Here is an 11,248-nt window from a genome sequence, read left to right as displayed (position 1 = left end):
CTATCTATCTATCTATCTATCTATCTATCTATCTATCTATCTATCTACTTTCATCTTAATTCAATTTCATCAAGAAGATCTTTGCTTATCTCAAATTTACTTTATTCTACTCTAACTTCTCAGCCTCAGTATTGTAATATGAAGGTTCTGAATCCCAGCTGTACCCCTAATCTACATTGGCTGTGTTCTTTCATAGTTTACTCTACTTCTAAAAATGGTCCAAGTACCAACAGGTGGGCATAATAATTCTTGTGTAATTTAAAAGTAGGATTCAATAAATATTTATTGCATAGTCTGCTTTGTATACAGTATTATCATTGATGTTTGGGAGTTTTAAGAAAAATCTGAAAAAAAAATGTAATTCCTCTTAAGGAACTTGTGATCTTCTTTGAAAAGTCCCATGTCAAAAAACCTGAACACAATGGTCCTCCTCTGATTTATTAAGTTTTTGCCTAATCTTATGTTTCAGCCTATTATTATTTAAATTAGTTTTCAATTCAGAGTCTTAACTTGATGTTCATCTAAAATTTTGTTTATTCTGAATAAGAAATTGAGAAAATAAATCCAGACATTAAATTTCCTATAGTTTCCTAATTTACATTCAAAGATACCATACCATTTTAAGTATTTAGTCTAACCGAAGTGTTTCATCTTATTTTAATCAATAATAGTAACTTCAATTAAGAAAATTAATCTTCCTTCATTGGAATGGCTTAAGTTTAGTCATTATCAATGCATAGCAAGTACAATGTCTATATTTATTGACAAAAAAACTATGAGTTAATTAGCATTCATTTAAATTATATTTTAATAGAAGCATTCTAAAAGTGGTGAAGAAATTAGACATCATTTATAAAAATAGAATGTATTCTGTATAAAATTTCCTTAGAGTTTAGTATTCAATCATACATTGTATGCATTGTTACTGTGTTGATATCATAGCCTCAAAACAGTGATTAAAGTGTAAGGAAAGGAAAGAATTACATAGTTATTATTTAATTCCATTGATTATTCTCATGACCATGTTAGATCTTCCTTCATCTTCCATTATTGGCTCCTAAGGATTAACAATTCTAACCCAGACTGCAGTCACAGAAAGTTTACCTGATACCACTGAGGAGCATATATTTATTTTTGTTGTTATTGTTATTAGATAGGACTTGCAATTTCATTAGCACAAGGAATTCCTATTGAGGAAATTTTCTATATCAACTTTTGAAAAGACATGCTAAAAAATCCCCAGCAAAATTATGCAAAAAACTTGTGTAAATTTACTTTGCTGAGAGTCCTTTTAGCAACTGAAAGAATTTAATTAGTGTTTTGAAATTTCAGTCATGTGGATTTTAAGAATAGTAATACCTTGCCTTTGCTTTATTAAAAAAAACAAACATGTGGGGTTCAGAAAAGCAGATGTTGGACATCTGGCTATAATTCACTCAAGAGCTGATCTGTGATACCTAAAAAAGATCATTCCTGTGATAATAAGATTCTGACTTTGAAATTTACAAAGATATTTCACACCATCCCTATCCACTCTACCAAATCTCAGCACCATGCAGTCCTCATGTAAAACTTTCTTTCCTTCTCTCTCTCCTTCACTGTCCTTCCTCTCTCACTCTCTTTATATCTTTCTATCTCTCCCTGTCCCTGTTTCCTTGTCTCTGTCTCTTTCTTTGTTTCTGATAGATATATAAATATATACATATATATGTATATATAATATATATACCTATGTATATGTGTATACATATGTACAAATATACAGAGTTTGATAAATGATCGATGGATAAATAGATACATAGATAGATGATGGATTTGCCAGTTGTTAAAACTTTGAATTAAAGCCCAGTTCAAATGAGAAGTGAAAGCAGTTGCACAAACATCCTAACTTATGTTAGTACTATCAAATCTATGCAGACAGTTTCACTATGAATCTTGATCATGAAAGAAAATAGATTTTCTGACTTTTCTTGGACCTTTCATTGCATTTGTGCTAAAATGTTCCTTTGTGGTATTTGAGAGTGAATTAAAAAATACTTCAGATTTATGTAATGCTTTAAAAGTTTTTAAGAGACTCTGTACAAAAAAATATTGGGATTTAGGCAGAGCAAGTATTGTTATTATTATTTTATAAGTCTTAGAATCATACATTTTGAGCCAATTGTGAATTTTAATAATATCTTCTCCAAATCCAATAACTTAACAAATAAGAAAAATGAGGCACAAAATAGTTAAATGACTTACAAGCAGTGAAGATGCTAGTAAAATAATAGAATTAGTCTTTATGTTAGGTGTTCTATTCCAAGCCCAGTGTCCTTGCAATACACTCATTCTCACTATATATGATATATATACACACAGAAACACACACACGTGTATATGTATGAATATATATGTATATATATAAACATATATGTGTGTTTAAGTTGCTAAATGTGTAAAGACAGATTATACATTAAGATTGTGTGTGTATGTGTGTGTGTGCATGTGCTTAATGGGAATAATGTATGTGTCAATGTTTTTCAAAGTAGTCTGTCAAGAAAATAGTGAACATATATAGATATTTTGAAGTAGTAAGGTGTAGCCAGTAGAAAGACTGCTGGACTTGGAAAAAGCCAAACTTAGATTCAAGTCTTACTTGTTAATGTGACCCTAGGAAAGTAACTTAATGAAACCTCAGTTTCATTATTTCTAAAATGGATGATAATATCTATATTGCCTATATCATATGGTGATTGTGAGGGTCAAAAACATTTATTAAATACCTAGCCTGTGCAAGATATTACACTATATAATGAGAATACTGGGACAATAATGAACTAATCTCTTACCTCAGAGAGATTATATTCTACTGGGGGGATACCCAAATAGGCATGATATAAGGTAAATTGAGGGAAAGAGCACTAGTGAATCAATTAGTAAGCATTTATTAAGTGATTACTTTGCGCATAACATTTTACTAGTCACTAGGAAATAAAAATATAGACCTGATACATGTCTCATTTGGATTAAATGAAATAATTTGAAAAATTGTGAATATGATGCAGATGTCAGCTATTATAATTAACATGCACAACAAAGCATATGATGAGCACAGAAACAGGAACTATTGGGGATTTTAAAAGCTATAAATAAATGATACAGATATATTTTTCTCAAATTTAAAATATTTTATAGCGATGATATGTACATTAAAATAAGCTGGGCAAATATAGTAACAGGAAACTCCTCTACTTCTCTCATATAGAAACCATGCCTAGGGTTTCTATAATATTATAATGTGAGAATTTTCTGACACTGAAATCATCTTGCAGGTTTTGTATTTAATTGAGCTAACACATTGTTTATGTACTTATCCAAATAAAATAAATAAACAAAATAACTTTTTGTAGGATGTCTTTCCTGCCTCTGGAAATCTGGAGATTTTTCTCCAGTGCAGAAATCCTAGCACTTATTCACTGAAGGCTTATCAACATAGTCTTATAAGAAAGAATTTTCTTTCAATTTATGTAGAAGTTAAAATTTAAAAACATTTGTGGGTATATTATAATCCTCTGGTGCTGTGTATTGATTACTTTCTGCTTACAAATGTGCTTTGTTTCAGATTATAGGAGGGATAGTTGGCATTCAAAGGCTAAAGTATTTTAAACTTCTTGACATCTAAAGACAGTAGCAGCTCAGCTATCTTTTGTTCAAGCTCATTTAACTTATCAGAGCATAGGATTTCAATCAGAAATTTGCAAATTAAGCAGCCGGTAACCAATTACTTGTGTTAAGTGAGAACTGGGAATGGATCATTTACTCTTTGGCATCCATTAGGTCTTAGCCTTCTTTCTCTAACACAGGAGAAAGAGTATTTGCTAAATATTAAAGATTGAGGAGGAAGGCAAATTCCTGCAATTATTAGATGGATTGCCCTTTATTTCCTGAAAGATAGAGCAAGTGTTTCAAGTCTTTTGCTCATGCTAATCCTGAGCTCATCTCAATATCCCCCCAGAGCCTTCTCTTAAATGACTAATCATTGAATATTCAATGATTGAGAGGCAGAAATGGTGATAGCAAGATCATAAAAGGGAAGATTTTTCAATATCCGTCTTAATCAGAATTCATCAAAATCATTTTCAGGGGCATCACTTCTCATACTCCTCACAGTCCTCCTCACTTTACCAAGAGTTAACTATCCACCTGACAAATAGCAGTTATGAAAAAGGTGTTCAAATGCCAATTTTTCAGATTGACTAAGTTCCAACAAGAAGAAAATTAAATAATAATAAACCATAGATTTAGAGTTAAAAAAGAACTTAGAGACCATTGATTCCAAACCCCTCATTTTACAGATAAGGAAACTAAGCCTGAGAATTATATGACTTACCCAGAGCCACACAGCTTATATTATCTGAAGCAGGACTTGAATTTTGATTTTGAATTTGATTCTGCCTGTCTCCAGACCCAGAATCCTAACCACTCTGCTGCCTCACTGCCTAGATAAGATATGGAAAATTTAACCAAAATGAAAGAATTCATTAAGAATACAAAATAGTATTACAGTACTGAAGCAAGTCCCACAACAAACTATGATTAAATAGTAAGTGGTCAGATAGTAACCATAACAATTTTCAGGGACCCTCACTTTAGGGTTGAATGATCTGACCAAAGCAGAAATATAAAAAATGCCTTTAAGGTTGGAGAGTAAAGTTTGACTTTGTTTTTCAGCTATAACTACTGGTTGTGGGAATTGCATAAAATGTTTTATCATTTATGTAGGACTAAGAAGTTTAGAGGCCATCTAATCCAACCCCTTTGATTTTATAAATAATGAGGTCAAATCCTCAAAGTTGGTTGAATGACTTCCTCAAAGTCATATAGTAATGTATCTAAATTAGGATTTGAAACCAGTTCCCCAGATTAAAAATCCAAATTTCTTCCTACAATATCAAAGAGATCTACTCACAGGCAAACTTTTACACGTGATCATTTATTTCAGCTCTCTTATTACTGTTTACACAAAGTTTTCCTTCTGATAAGTAATATGGAAAAAGCCAATTTCCTATATTTGTGACTATATAGAGATTGTCTGCTCTAAAAAGAAACTTTGTTTCAGATTTCTAATATAATGAAAACACTGATGTTTCTAAATGAGATGCTGTGTTTCTACATTGACTTAGAGAAGAAAGCAAGGAAGTAGGATCAAATGATTTAAAAATCTAAAGAGACTTTTGAAATCATCTAGGTTATTTATTTTATTTAATTTTTCTTACAAATGAAGACACAAGTGTTCCAAAGTCATTTACTTAAAGTAACACAGATAGTAAATAGCAGATTAAAATTTGAAATTAATATCTTGTTCTTTCCATTATATATTACTTCTCCAGTATAATACTGAGTATAGTGTGTTAAAAACTGTTCTTAAAGTTTTATGAACCATTTTATAGACAAACAATTAGCAAAGGCTTTTTGGAAACAAATAGTTTAGAAAAAGTTAGGTCTACTATTTTAAATATTGTTTTATAGATAAGGAACTTGATTTAATCTGCCTGATTTTACAGATAAGTATACTGAGGCCTAAAGAAGAGGGAAAACCTGCCCAAAATTATATATCTAATAAGTGCTACATAAAATTCATGGTGTCGTGTGTTTCACATTAGCTTTGATGACCCTATCCTCCAAATGGCATACACGATGACAAAGTATTCTCCAATGATATACATACATATATACACATACATACATAAATGTATATATGTAAATATGTAGAGATGCATACATATATGTGTGTAGGTATGTGTATTGAAATAAATCATTTTAATTGGATTCTTATTTTATCCCAATCAGTATTAATCAGCTAGTGATTTCATAGTGATAATGATTATTAGTAATTATTAATATTATAGTTTTTTATCAATATACATTTATAAATTGACTTTTAGTTAATCAATTAATACATGTACATTAGAGAATAATTAAATAAGACTGCTTATTTCTTACAAAAGGCCCCAATCTCCTATAAAAGGCCCTAAATTATAATTTGCAAAACTATAAGTTCACTACAAGTTCATTTGCTTATTGTGAAGTTCACTTGCTTAATCATAAGAAGCTAATTAGAGGACATCCATCCTTTATTCCTACTGAGTAGGGGACCAATCACAGCATGATGGAGGTGATTCAGTGACATGGAAAGTCCCCCAGCTATTTCATCATGCCTCCACTCTTCATCATTCCCTATTGCCCAAAATGGGGAGATGGCTGTGAACATTTGACCAATGAATGACACTGTTTGGCAGCCTATGGCCTGCCTTTCTACTGGCCCATTAGCCCATGTAGATGTTTTGATATCTGTTTATCAGCCCAGTCTATGGGTGTGTTCATTGTCATGGTAAGACCTTATGAAAGTTCTCATTGGTTCAGTTGTTAACCAATGGGATTCAATATTTTGTGGAGACCCTTTTGCAGGGTCAAGGGCAACATCTATCTACCAATGAGATTCTGTATTTTTAGTTTGCATTATCTGTATTTAGTTTGTTTTATGTGTATTTAGTTTGGTTTATCTGTATCTGGGTATCAAGTACTATAAAACTAAGGCCCTGGAGGAAGGGGATATCTCAGAATGTAAGAAAGATCTGCAGTCCTATTCATTACAGAGGACCAGATCCCTTTAATAAATGGTTATTGGCTCAGAACTCTGCCTGGGTGGTTTTTCTTCCAGATTGGAGGTTTTTAGGACTCACATTTCACATGTGTGTGTGTGTGTGTGTGTGTGTGTGTGTGTGTGTGTGTAAAGATCATTGAACTAAGAGTTGGAAGATTTAATTTCAAGGCTTGGTTCCACTCATCATAGTTAGAGACCCTGGGAGAATCATTTAATATGTTTGTGTCTTGTCTGATCCTCTAATGAGAAAATATACATGGAATTGTTTGGGAACTCTAAAGAATACCATTTAAGTTAATAATACAGGTAGTTTCTATATTCTTGTAAAAACTGCATTTCATTCACCACCATATATCATTTTGTGAAGTTAATCTTACAGTCTGTCTCTTTTCATTTTATCAGTGGTTAGGTCCTATGAGATTATTGAGGTGGATAATTGGTTCATTGCTACAAATTGCATCCCATTCATGGTTTTTCATTTTATGCACTTCTCATCCAAGTCCTTCTATATGTCTTATATAGAATATCTGCTCAACACATTGGATCATTTATTTCTTCTGGTTCTTTTAATATCATGTATACCCAGGGGGTAGATATTGGGGAAGGGTATGATGAATATTTAACAATGAGCTCTCCAGAGAAACAAAATGCACAAAACATACATTTAATTTAATAGGCAATATTAACATTTTCTTTATATTTTTTTCAGTCTAGACAACCAAGCAATAGCTAATTAAGCCCTGATTTGTAGCATTTTCTAATTTCCAAGGAAAAATGCTCAAAATTTAACAATCAACTCTTGAGAGGCAATTTAAGCTAATTGCAACACTGTGGGTATCAGTGTGGCTACCCAAAGGTTGCTTTTCCTAGGTGACTATAAGACCTTCTTTTCACATTAAATATTCCTTTGACATATTTTGCCCCATTTCTCATGTGTATCACTGATATGGTAGCTCTGCATTGCAGTGGACAAAGAATTGGGTGTGTAGTCAGGAAGACAACTTTGAATTCGGGCATTCACTAGCTGTGTGGCCTTGACGAGTCACTTAAATCTGTTTCCTTCAGTTTTGGCATCTGTAAAATGGGGATAATAACTGTACCTAATTATCAGAGTATTTATGAAAATCAAATGAGATATTATTTATAAAGTGCTTAGCTAACTACCTGGTATATAGTATGCATTATATAATTGTTAGTTATTGTTGATACTATGCTGCAGCTAATTACCATTAAATAATTTTTAGCCTTATGTTATTTCTTTCTTACACACCAAATGATGGTGATAGAGTGGAAAAACAGGGATAAAATTGTGAAGTAGCTCAGCTTTTAGACTATGATAACTAATGTAACTTTTAAGTGGCATTTCATGTGTGAGATATGACCTAATCATAAATGAACTTTATATTTCAAGAATCAATGAACCAGATCAATATGGGCACTGTCACTACATATGAAAGCAAAAGACATAAAATTGTATTTTAATGGAAGGAAAATTCTCCCTGGAGAACACAATTGAGAAACCAATAAAGTTACTGATAACATGCACTCAAAGAAACTAGAGACAAGTATTTCATAGGATACTCAGAAATTTTCTCAAGTAGTCATAATGAGCATATACCAAAAGGCTACTATGAAGAAAACTGAAGCTTATGTGTTGACATCTATTGCATAGGATGATACAAAAAAAATTGATATTTTCTAAAACAAATATATAGTGTATCTGCACATACATGCATGTGTATTTGTATATGTATGTATATATGCATGTGTCCATACATGGAAAAACACTTACAATTTTATCTTGGAAAATAGGGGTTAGGATCAAAAAATGAAAGAGGGCAAAGGTTCAGTAGTCCCATTTCTGAGTGTATAAGATGAATATCTCCTAAAAGAGAGCTAAAATATTTCAGCCTGGGAAGTACTGAACAGCATCGCAAAAAATTTAAAAAAGAGAAATCAATTAGGACTTAACAGTCAGAAATGCCTTCATAATCATAGGGACATTATTTCTGAACCAACCACCTGTTTGAAGTCAGATCACTGATAAGTTGGAACAAAGGCAAAATTCAAGACTCTGTTAGAAGAAAGACTAAAGATAAGTAGAAGTTATTAAATTAAATGAAAACAGAGAGTAAGTAAGGTATCATGGAAAGAGTGGTTAGTGGCAGGAACACATGGTTTTGACTCCTATCCTTATAGTATGACAAAGGACAAATAACTTAACCATTTTAACCTCAGTTTTCTCATTTTTCACTTATAAAATAGTGATACTGTTCTATTTCTAATATTCACTTGATAGAGCTTATATAAAAATCAAATGAGATAATGAGAGTACTAGGCTATAAAAATATCAATCATTTTATTAGCAGCTGTTGCCAATAAGCAATATTCTTACAAGCTCTAAGGATAAAAGATTTAGAGTTTTAAGAAATTTCTGTATTCTTTTTTTTGTTTTCCTTATCACCTTACCTCATCTTACGATGAAAAATATGAAGTCTAGATCTCACTGAAGTAGTAAAGTATCAGTCTTCTGCTTCCCTATCAAGTATTTTTCTCTTACATTTTACTGTCATAAAACAAAACAAATAAGTGCACAAAGAAAATTCACATGCCATGCTGGTAGCATGTTACTTAGGTCAGAAAATGTCAAAAAGATATCTTTAATTCTGACCATCATTTTTAACAAAAGTTGATCCCACCTGAAATAACAACCCAGAAACTTCTTCAGCCAGCAAATCTTCTTAACAAGAATAGAGAAACATGGCAGACAATGCAGGTTTGGAAAGCAAATTGTTCTGGTTGGTCTTTAAAATAAAAAAAAATTCATAAGGGGCCAAATACATATATAAATTCATGCATGCATGCATATATATTATATATGTGTATGTATGTGTCTATATATGCATATTGTGTTGTGTGTGAGTACATATATGTGAGTGTATATATGTGTATATATATGCCCTATGTATATAGATATAGATATAGTCCTGTGTGTGTGTGTGTGTGTGTGTGTTTGTGTACACATATATGGTATTTAGTCCTCTTCCTATGCATAGTGATGAGAAAGGACTCTAATACCTCCTAATTCAGAAAGAGAGCTGATATAGAAGACCTGGGTTTGTTTGGGCACTGTCTATATGATCTTTGACAAGTCAGTCAATCAGTCCATCAATAAACATTTATTAAGGGTTAGGCACTATGCCAAGAGCTGGAGATATGAAGAAATATAAAAGGTAGTACATACTTTCAAGGAATTTATCATCAAATGTGGGAGTCAACACACAATGAATACATGCAAACAAAGTATATATTGAATAAATTGCAAAATGCAGATGGAAAGCATTAGAAATAAGCAGAAAGGGGGAACTTTTCTGTAGAAGGTTTGATTTTGTTTAGGACATGAGAAAATTCAGGATATCTGGGAGGCAGAGATAAAGAGGGAGAACATTACAAAACAGCCAGAAAAAACACACAAGTTGGGAAATGGATGGTCTTGTTTGAGGAACAGAAAGGGAGCTAGTTTTATTGGATGGCAGATTATGTAGGGGAAGGGTTAGTGGTGTAAGGTGTAAGAATACTGGAGATGTGATGGAAAGCAGGTTATGAAGGCCTTTAAATTCCAAATAAAGGAATACTTGAACCACTATAGTTCACTAAGTTACATGATCAGATCTGACTTTTAAGAAGATTCAAGATAGATGAGTGGTGATGGCCTGGAATACAGAGAGACTTGTGGCAGAGAGATCAACCAGCAGATTATTGAAATAGTCAAGGGGTGAGAGGATGATGGCCAACACCAGTATAATAAGAGGAAAGGTGGTAGGAGGATAATCAGGAGAGATTAGTGTCATGAAAACCTAGAAAGAATGAATTATTAGGTAGAAGAAGGTGATCAGCAGCGACAACTGCTATATGGAGATCAAGAAGGAAGAGGATTAAAGAAAAGCATTAGATTTGAAGATTAAGAGATTGTCAGAAACTTTGGAGAGAAGAGTTTCAGTTGAATCTTGAGTTCAGAAGCCAGACTGCAAAGAGTTAAGAAGACAGTGAAAGGAAATGGAAATATGTATTATAGACACTCTTCTCAATATTTAGCTTGACAAAACAGAGGTGATACACAGAAGGATAGCTAGAGGGGAATAGATAGATAAACAAGGTGTTTTTTTTTGTTTTGCTTTTTTTTTGAGAATGGGGAAAATAAGCATTTGGGAATCAGGCAGTAAACAAGGAGAGACTGAAAATAAGTAAGAGAGAGGGAATGATAGAGGGTACAATCTGCTAGGAGGGAATGGGAAAATTTGTGCATGTAAGGGGATTTACCTTGGCAAAGAGAAGGGCTATTTCATCATGTGAGACAAAAGTAAAGGAGGAGACAGCTGAAGAAGGTGTCTGGGGGATTTGAGATGAAGAGTGTGAATAATCTCTTGTGAATGATCTCAATGTTTCTGATATAATATGAGGCAACATTCTTAGCTGAGAGCGGAGGAAGGAGGTGAGGAAAAGAAAGAAATAAGGAAAGAAGATAGGAAGAAAAGAAGGAAGGAAGGAAGGAAGGAAGGAAGGAAGGAAGGAAGGAAGGAAGGAAGGAAGGAAGGAAGGAAG

This window comes from Vombatus ursinus, unplaced genomic scaffold, assembly GCF_900497805.2.
Source record: "Vombatus ursinus unplaced genomic scaffold, bare-nosed wombat genome assembly UNPS02014942.1, whole genome shotgun sequence".
NCBI lineage: Eukaryota > Metazoa > Chordata > Mammalia > Diprotodontia > Vombatidae > Vombatus > Vombatus ursinus.
This window is presented reverse-complemented; position numbering follows the sequence as displayed.